The following is a 9,027-nucleotide window of genomic DNA, read 5'->3' on the forward strand; positions in this document are numbered from 1 at the left end:
TCTTTCTGTTTCGGAAAGAGCAGGTACAAGCCATGCTGGGAGCAGGCTGTCAGAATTGCTTTACCAATGAGCTGCTATGGTGAATCCAGATTTCTGCATTAGCTGCCTCTGGGGAACATGAAGAACTAACAGCAAGTTCATCTGGTAGCACAAACCACTGAAATGTTCTCCTAGGACAAAACAGCCGCCAGCTACAATGCTAAGGATAGTGACATTCAGATTTATGCCTTTCTGCTTGCTCAGAGGTCCCTGCTGTCTCTAACAGCTGTAGCTTGCTATTATCCATAGGGCAATACTATAAATAATACCTAGTATTTAGAGTGCTCTTTGTCCGTAGATCTCAAAGTGCTCTGAGCAAGGTGGATTACTTATTGACATGGAGAACACCAAGGTTAAGTGATTTGCCCAAAGTAACATAGGAAATCTATGGCAAAACCAGAAAGAGACATCGCTCCCCCCCACACCCTTTAATGTATCACAGTCACTGGGCAGGATCCTGAGCTCTGCTCAAGGAGAAGCCAGAGTGGATTGCAGCCATCTGTATGCAAGCAAACACTTTTAATTAATCTGCTAACAGCAGAATAAATCAACTTCCTGTAGAGATTTTTGTACGTATGTCTCTATCTATCTATCTGTTGGTGTTTGTGTATACTCACTTATCTCACAGCACAGGGCCCAGACTTTTAAGTGAGAACTTCTGCATCATGGAGTATCTCAAGGGGGAAAGCTTGTGTTTCAGGCAATCAGATGAGAATCCCATTTGGCAAATGAAGGGGGCTAAATTCTGTTCCTCATCATGAAAGCAGTGATGGTGTTTAGATGCTGCATACACATAACGTTTTGCAGCTGTGGCTCCCATTGGCAACCTCTTAAGCCTGATAAGGAGCCTGGCTGATAGCAAGCAGTCTCCAGTGAGTGTTATTAATTACTTTTCTTTTCGCCCTAGTTGCCTCCTTATTTTCATTTTTGAGTCTCTTTTCATGTGAGTAGCTAGACTGATAGACTGATGCAGGCATGTTAACAAAAGAAAACGTGTCTGATGCAGTTTGGCTTCTTTTAGATACTTCATGCATAAATACAATGAGTAGAAACTTGATGGTCCTATAAATCAGGTAAGCTGGTTCTTCACCATCTTCCTTCGTTTTAAAGGCTTCTCCTTCAGCAGTCTTAAATATATAGTGGTTTAGGCCCAGCTGCATTAATACACCGGTGAACTCAAAGTCCAAGCAATGCAGCTAAATAATTGGTTTGGAACAAGAGTTCTATGGAGGTAAGTGACTTGAAAAACCAGAATAGGTATTAAATTGATGTGCAGCCTGCACTAAGCAGCTCTAGAAACTACTTTCACACCTCGTTTCCATAATGAATGAAATGTAAATGAAATGAGCACACTGGAGACACTTTAGCTCAGCTCTGTGTATGTTCAGCTTCTCCAAGACTGCCTACTCTCATTCCCCTGTGGTCTGTGGGGCTGCTGCTTTGCGGAAGATCCTTAGCAAGAGCTAAAGGACTGATGTACTACAGCTTAGAAGAGTCTTTCACATGTGTCACTTAGGAAAGAGTGTCAGTTGGACTCACGTATGTATTTATCAAGCAAAGTCCAGTAAGCATCACTGAGGATGTAACTCAGGCAAGGAGCTATCACTGCCAAATGTTGCATTTAGAAAATGCCTCAAGTATTTAAAAAAAAAACTCTCAGAGATTAATTTATTTAGTTCTCAAAAGCCCAGGAACGCTGTCACATATTTCTGTATATATATTGTAGTACCATATCCTATTCACGCAGTGTTAGAGCACTGTAGCGACACATCTTATTGCATATAGTACAATGTCTACCATATAAAATCAGTTCTATATTACTACCGGCCAATACTATCAGGAGTACACAAGAAAATGTACGTGTTTGAAGCAGGAGAGGCTTGTGTCTCGCAGGTGAGTTATGTGGTGCCCATGTGAGCTCCCCACGCAGGGGTAGCAGGACTAACCATTCTTCACTGCCACGGCTGGCCCCAGGACGAGCTGCCTCCTGGGGACAGGGAGGAGACCAAGAGAGCTCTAAAACAAGTTAGGATATCGCTTGCAAAGTGCTGAGGAGATAAGATTTGTGTTCTGCTTCCAGTTCATTTCTCACTATTTGAAAACTCACAGGAGGGGCTGCTTATGCACTTAACACCAGGCATATGTTTAAGCACCTTTCTGAATGGGTGTTTGGTCTCCAAGAGCCACCATCTTCCTCATGCATAAAGAATGCCTCCTTCCTGTGAAAGCAGTGAGTATTATTGTGCTGTTTGGCTTCTTGGTGAAAGCTTTTACGGATAAAGTTCAAAAGCGGCAGCAATAAGGGCCTGAGAAGAGCTGAGTGCCTGGTACATCGTGCCCATAGTCAGGAGTGTTAGAAGGGCCAAGGTTGCATGAGTCAAGCAAGTATGCCTGAAACTGGATCATTTTCTACCTTTTTGCTGATTTGATATGAAGACCTCTGTCAACAAATCCTTCATTATGCAGGCTTCCTGCTCTGGCTCTGTAAGGAACAGCAAATTAAGCAGCCCACATATGTAATATTAATGGCTGGAGAAGCAGCACTGCTACTCTGTTTGTATGTACTGCCAATGCTTATTAAGAAATTCCTGTCACATTGTAAAGATGGCTGGTAGATTACATACGACAAGTTCCTGCATCTGTCTTCTTAAAACACCCCCCGGAGCCTGGAGGGACACGTTCAGTACTGAACCATGTTTGTTTGCACCGTCTACCAGAACTCACTTTCTCCTTGTTTCAGCGGGTGCAAATGAGGCCTCCTGGTGCATTTTCCCCTTCTGCAATTACAGACGCTTCTCTAACGCTGACTGATGCTGTGCCGGCCCACTGATGGTGGCTGGATATTAGCTATTTGGTACCTGAATTCTGTGGTATCTGGCAGAACTGAAACCAGTATTACCAGCACCAGAAAAATGCGGCTTTGAAGTGTAACAGGGACTTTGCTTATTCATGTTCAGACCTTTGTTCCTAATAATTAAATTAGAGCTTCCTACAGTCAATTAACATATAAACGACATAAAACCCAATCCAACCAGCTTCATTGCTCAGCCCTGATGATAGGAGACTGCAAAGGTGACTAAAAGTCCCATTTTCAACATTTTACTGTGCTCAGGAAGCACAGATGAACAGAGTGGAGGAGAAATAAGGGTAGGAGTAAGGGGGCTATACTCTCCATTAGCACTGTTTAGCTTAGCACACACTGGATGTGTCCAGCCACCTTCAGCAGAAGCGTGGGTCCAGTGGTAGCTACAGATTTTCACTGCAGCTTATCCCTCATCTGCTCCTGCGTGTTTCTATCTCAACGTGCTTATACAGAAGTCAGTGCCTGGAGCTGGTCCTGGGAGCCCCAGCTGCATCCCTGCATGGCAATGCTCAGCAGCCAAGCACAGAGCAACCTCCTTTCGGTGAGTCATCAAAATCAGAAGTTCGTCTGAGCAGATCACCCCTTCTTCCACCCTTGTGCTATGCTATGAGGTCCCACTGCAGAACTGATAGGTGTCACCACCTGCCTCTGCCTGCATGAGCCTTCAGGGCTGTCCAAGCTCGTAGGTATCTTACTGGATATTAATAGCGAAGTGTGGGCTTAACAGCAGGCACTGGACTGGTCCCTGGGAGCTTTAGTTATTTTCCCAGCACTGATAATCCACGTGCCTCTGCTTTCTCTATTGCACCTTCCGGATTGTTTGCTTAGGCTAAAGTCTGCGGGACTGTGCCCTGCCTGCACTGCTGCACAGCGGGGCCGTGGTCTTTGGTGGAAGGCGATGTTGCTGCTGCCCCGGATGCTCCTGAGATGCTCTCTGCCAGGACAATCTGTATCTACGTGCTCTGCTCCTGGTGGCATTCTCCCACCAGTACAGACGCATCTCATGCCTCCCTGTTTCTCCAGCAAATCCTTTGTCTGATTGACTGCGGACACCTATTTTCCATCCTGTTGTCATCAAGCCAAAAACCCAAATCACTGTGCTCCTCTCTGCCATTAATAACCTTTTACGTCTTTCTTTCGTCAGTCCTCCCTCTCAGGCCTAATCAATAGCTTTGCTCTTAGCGTTTGGCATTCCCTTTTGTTCTGCCAGTCTGGATACCAAGGTCAAATCTGTCCCTTTTGTATTTCTCCCTTAAATAAATAGTATCAGGCTGTCATGTCTTAACGCAAAATATTTTGTAATATTGAAGAATCCCAAGTATTGATCAGATCTAGCTCTGTACCTAGCTCTCTACGCAGCCTTGACTGTAGCTTTAATACAGCACTCAATAATGTGTCTTTTGCAAGACCAATTCATACAGCTGAAGAGGCATTACTGGCAGGCTGCGAGTGCAAGCTCAGAAAGATTTTTTTCATCGCACCGCATAGCCCTCACACAATCACGCCAGCCCCTGAAGAGCAATAGGCTTTTAATCAGCTCTTCTAATTGTTTTGTCCCCTGGTCTAGTATGGAGTCAGTGTCCCGCACTCCTAAAGCACCAGCGATGAGGGACTGTAATTGAAGAGGATGCTTTTCTAACCCAATTTTAATATGATTTGTGAGGCTACTGGGGATGATTGCTGCAAAGCAGCAGCAGAGCGGGAGGACAGACAGACAAGCTGAGCGCACTCACTCAAATGAGGCCTTAAACCGGGGGGGAATTTCAAGGTTTTGGAGCAAGAACCATGCCAGAGCGCAGAAAAAATTGCCAACAGCTCAATCGTGCTGCTTTGCTGCTCCTAAAAAGCAAACATCACCCTCACCTCCTTCAGAGTCGCACCCTTACACCTTGAAAGCCTGGTTCAGCTTCTCCCCCTGCCCCCAGCAATGGCCCAGGCTATGAACAGCCTCTCCTCCATTCGGGCCGTGGGCTTGGAGGCTCTGCAGGGGATGGAAAACCAGAAAGCAGAAGAAAGGGGGAGAAAGGACCAAAAGGGGAGGTAACTAAGCTGGGACGCAGCGGGCATTTTGTCGCCTGACCCTGCTGGGAAGGGGAACGGTAATAAACGCTGCCATTTCTGGGCTTTGTGTTCAGAGCCTGTCTGTGAACTGCAGAGCGCCCAGCCTGCTCCTGCAAGGAGACCTGAGCTGTGAGGAGTGCTGCAGTCTCTGCTACAACTTGCAACGAGCCCAGTGTCCCCAGTTCAGCCTGGGAAGAGGCTGGGCTGTGCCTCTCCTGCCTGCGCCTGCTGAGCCTGGGCTGGAGCCGGGCTCCCACCAGCAGAGTAAACGGCCGCGGTGAAAAGTTGCTGGTTTAATCGTGAGCTCCCAGTCTGCTACGCGAGAGGGCTGGTGCTTGGGCGTGTTTACTGCAGTCCCGAAGCACAAATCTTTGAGGGAAATGCCCCACTCATTAGTGTTATCTGCTGCTTTGGCTTTGGATGGAAGCAAAGGGTGGGAGATTATAATTTTCTATTATAAGACAGCAGGAAGCCTTAAACAATACATATTCATGTATTTCTCTGTGTGCGTATATACATATGTGTATGCCTTATATATATGCAAAGTAGACTTATGCTGTCTTTGTTTCTAGCCTTAATTCACCATTTGCTTACTACAACTTCCCCATCCCCCATTTTAATATTTTCACTTACCGTACTTTGAAGAGCTAGAAATAGCTTGTCAGATTGAGACAGCTCTTGAGAAGTTTAATTTTCCTAATGCTTGTTGGAAATCCCCTTTCTGAATCTGCAGGAATATTAAGGTTCTTAGCCTGAGCTCTGCAGAGGGGGAATTTGCAAGTAAAGCTGTCAGTGAATTGCAATTGGGTTAGGAGAGGCTTGACGGACTGCCCTGATGGGTGCAGGATCTGTCTCCCGAGGAGGGAAGGACGCTTGCTGAGCCTGCCGTGGGTGGCAGAGCCGGGAGGGGGTGGGTAGGTGCCAACCGCCTGTTTTCTCTCTGCCAGCCCTACAGGGAACATAGGTAGTCAGACAAAATTAGAGCCGAGGCACCCGGAGTGTTTACAAGCAAAGGTAACGGTTGTAATGGCTTCTGCTGCCGGTTCCCCACCTGGATTTCGAACGTCGCTGTTTCTGGCTGTCGCAGCCGGTAGGAACTTGTTGGACCCTGACGCCTGGTCGCCGGCAGCGCGGTGCTCCCGTGCCGGTGGTCTCTGCGGAAGGGGGCTGCTGCGTGACTGCCTGTGCCCCCGCACCCAAACGGGGACAGCTGGGAAGCCTCTTACAGAGCCAACACAAAAAGCTGCAGGGACAGGGCTAAAAGAGGCTTGAACGAAAGCTTTATTGCCAGCGCTGTGCATTACCTGGGTGTTCAATGCCATTCCCAGAACTGTAGTACTAGCGTGAAGGATTCTTCATATAGACAGGAGAAATAAGAAGGTTTTTTGCAAAAAGCCGGAGAATAGCAAGCGTCCCCTAGCTGTTGCCAGTGACGGGAAAGCGCAGTAAGTTGAGAATGGGTAACCTGTCAATGTCAGAATCCTTGTGCTTGGTTCTGTGTTCAGATAAAGGTCCCTAGCTCACGACTGCACAAACCAAGGGGGATTGTTCCCCCCGTGTCATCAAGGGGATACAAATAAGCGGCCACATTTGCAAAAGCAGGGTGCTAGCACGGACCCTAGCAGGGCCCTTCCATGCCAAGCGCTGGGGTCTCTGCTGAGTGCAGCTGTGAGTGCTGGCAAACCCACTGCAGGTCCAGGGCTGGAGATAAGGCCAGTTCTATCTGCTGCTGGAGCTGGGCCCGGACCAGGCTGCAGAGCGGAGCTTTGCAGCAGCAGGCCCAAGTGTTCTGGCTCTGGGCTATTGCTATGGCATGCTATTGCATATATTTTTAATAAAAGGCAGATAATTTGTGATTGGAAGTGCCAAGCGAGTGCCTTCCTCCTAGCGGGAGGCCAGCAGCTCTGCTTGCTGATGGCTGTCACCAACCTACTCGAAACGCACGATGGGCTCGCACGGGAATTCAAAGATGCAGGCACGCAATCAGCCCGTTTTTTCCTCCATCCTAAGCAGAAGCAAAATAGTTAAGTGAGATCAGAAAGGCTGATAATTCCTCCTTCTCCTCTTTTACCACCTGCTGTTTTCTTCCTGAGTATCTGGACTGAAAGAATTACTGAAATTAAATATAACAATTCAGGCTGCCCGTTGTTCCCTGCTCTGTAATGTGCCGGAGTGGCACCTTTGTATTCATCCATCCATCCCCATCTCCTCAGATGTGCCGCTCACACAATAGTTATTGTTGTAGAAGGGACCTGGAATGAGCTCTTGCATTATTCACTTCATTTATTTTGATACAATATTTGGAGCCACTTCATTAAATTCTCTTACAATGTCCTGTCATTTTTTTTCCCGTCTCCTTGCCAATACCTGGCTCATACAGATAATATAACAACAACAATATGGGGTGTGGGGAGGTGGGGGAATAGATTTGTTTTCTATACAAGAGGATATCTATGAATTATTTAATTTGACTTCTTGATCTCAGGATTCCCTTCCCACCTCCAAAAAAAAAAAAAAAGTACAACCAGCTTGAAACACATCATTTGCAAGTAGTAGATACGGGCAGTAAATACTCAGGACAATTAAGTTTTGAACAAAGGAAAAAACATACAGCTTTACAGACAGTGTGTGGATATGCAGAAGAAGACAGGACATATAAACACCTATTTACTAGCACTGAAAAATGAACTGCAGTCTCTCTCACCTTTCAGTGTTTTCAGAGATGCAACAGATCAGTCTCATGAATATTATTTTTTTTTCTTTTTAACGTTCCAAATGCTAGTGATCCAAGGAGGGACTGATGTCACACAGCCTCTCCATCTACTCCGGACCTGCTGTTTCCCTGGTATCACAGACTTTGTCAGAGCTGCCAGGGATGTCAGGGAGCTTCCCTCCCAGGTGTGGCTTGCAAATTACTCCAAGGGAAGGGGTAGACTTTGGCTCAGCAGTTCAAACTCCCCAGTGAGCAGGATGGTTGTTGAAGAAATGTTTTGTACAACGGAGCTCAGAAAATGAACCCACTGCAATTCTTCCCAGGTTATTTTTTTTCCAGCGTTTCTATCCTGCCTTCTCATAACTATAGTCCACGCAATATTTAAGATGCAAAGGCATACGGGCTCCCCTGCACTTGCTGTTTGGCTACCTTTTAAGCAGGTTCACAAGAAGACCTGTGCCCTTCCCTTTCCTTCAAGTTCTCCCCATGCACCTCCTCATTAAACCACAGCGAAGGCAGCAACCTCCAGCTGCCCCAGCACTTACCTCTAAAGCGGGAAACACTTGCAAACTTCTGGAGGGGCTTCATAGATGTAGGCCGAACACACTGAGGAGCAGCAAAGCATCAACCGACATGATCTTGCAGAAGCTGAGGGGTCTGATAGTGATATGAGGGAACCTGATAGCGTCAAGCCTAATCGACAGCATTTCACTCAGCCATGGGGTGCTCTCCATACTGTTTTAGCTTTGTGCAATGTGTTTTCAGCTCTTCAGTCCTTGTTACGAACAGATATAACATTATAAGGCCTTACTCCACTAAACGATTTCTTTTCCCACATGGGAATAACCCTGTATGGGTATGAAATGCTTGCGTTCCAGTCTGTCTGTGTTTGCACTGAGGGGATGGCACAGCTTTATCAGTCACAAGTGGCATCACTTCTGGTGTGGGCAAGACCCAGGCGATCAGATCTCACAGGTTTTTGGGGCTCCTGTCACACTGTGAAGAGTCCAGCCTGCGGTTTGGGAATGCTGCTAGAAACCTTGCAGTTGTGAACAGTGTATTACAATGTAAAACAGCAGCAGCTGGGAGAAGTGAGGAAATAAAAGCAAAATAATTCCAAAAAGATTAGGTCAGAGCAGTCAACAAAGCCAAAACTTGTCAGGGCTAAGAAGTGTTCAGTCCATGTAAGTAGAGAGAGTGATGGGCAGGAGCCTCCATGAAGCCCAGCTGTGCTGCAGAGAAGCCTATCCTGCTCCTCGAATTATGCTACAGAAAATGTTTTCTGGCAATTTAACATTAAAATGTCAGAACACTGTGGCTCTGGGGACATCCACAGCTGATGGAGTGTATG

Source organism: Haliaeetus leucocephalus, unplaced genomic scaffold (assembly GCF_000737465.1).
Source record: "Haliaeetus leucocephalus isolate CR32 unplaced genomic scaffold, Haliaeetus_leucocephalus-4.0 Scaffold802, whole genome shotgun sequence".
Classification (NCBI taxonomy): Eukaryota; Metazoa; Chordata; class Aves; order Accipitriformes; family Accipitridae; genus Haliaeetus; species Haliaeetus leucocephalus.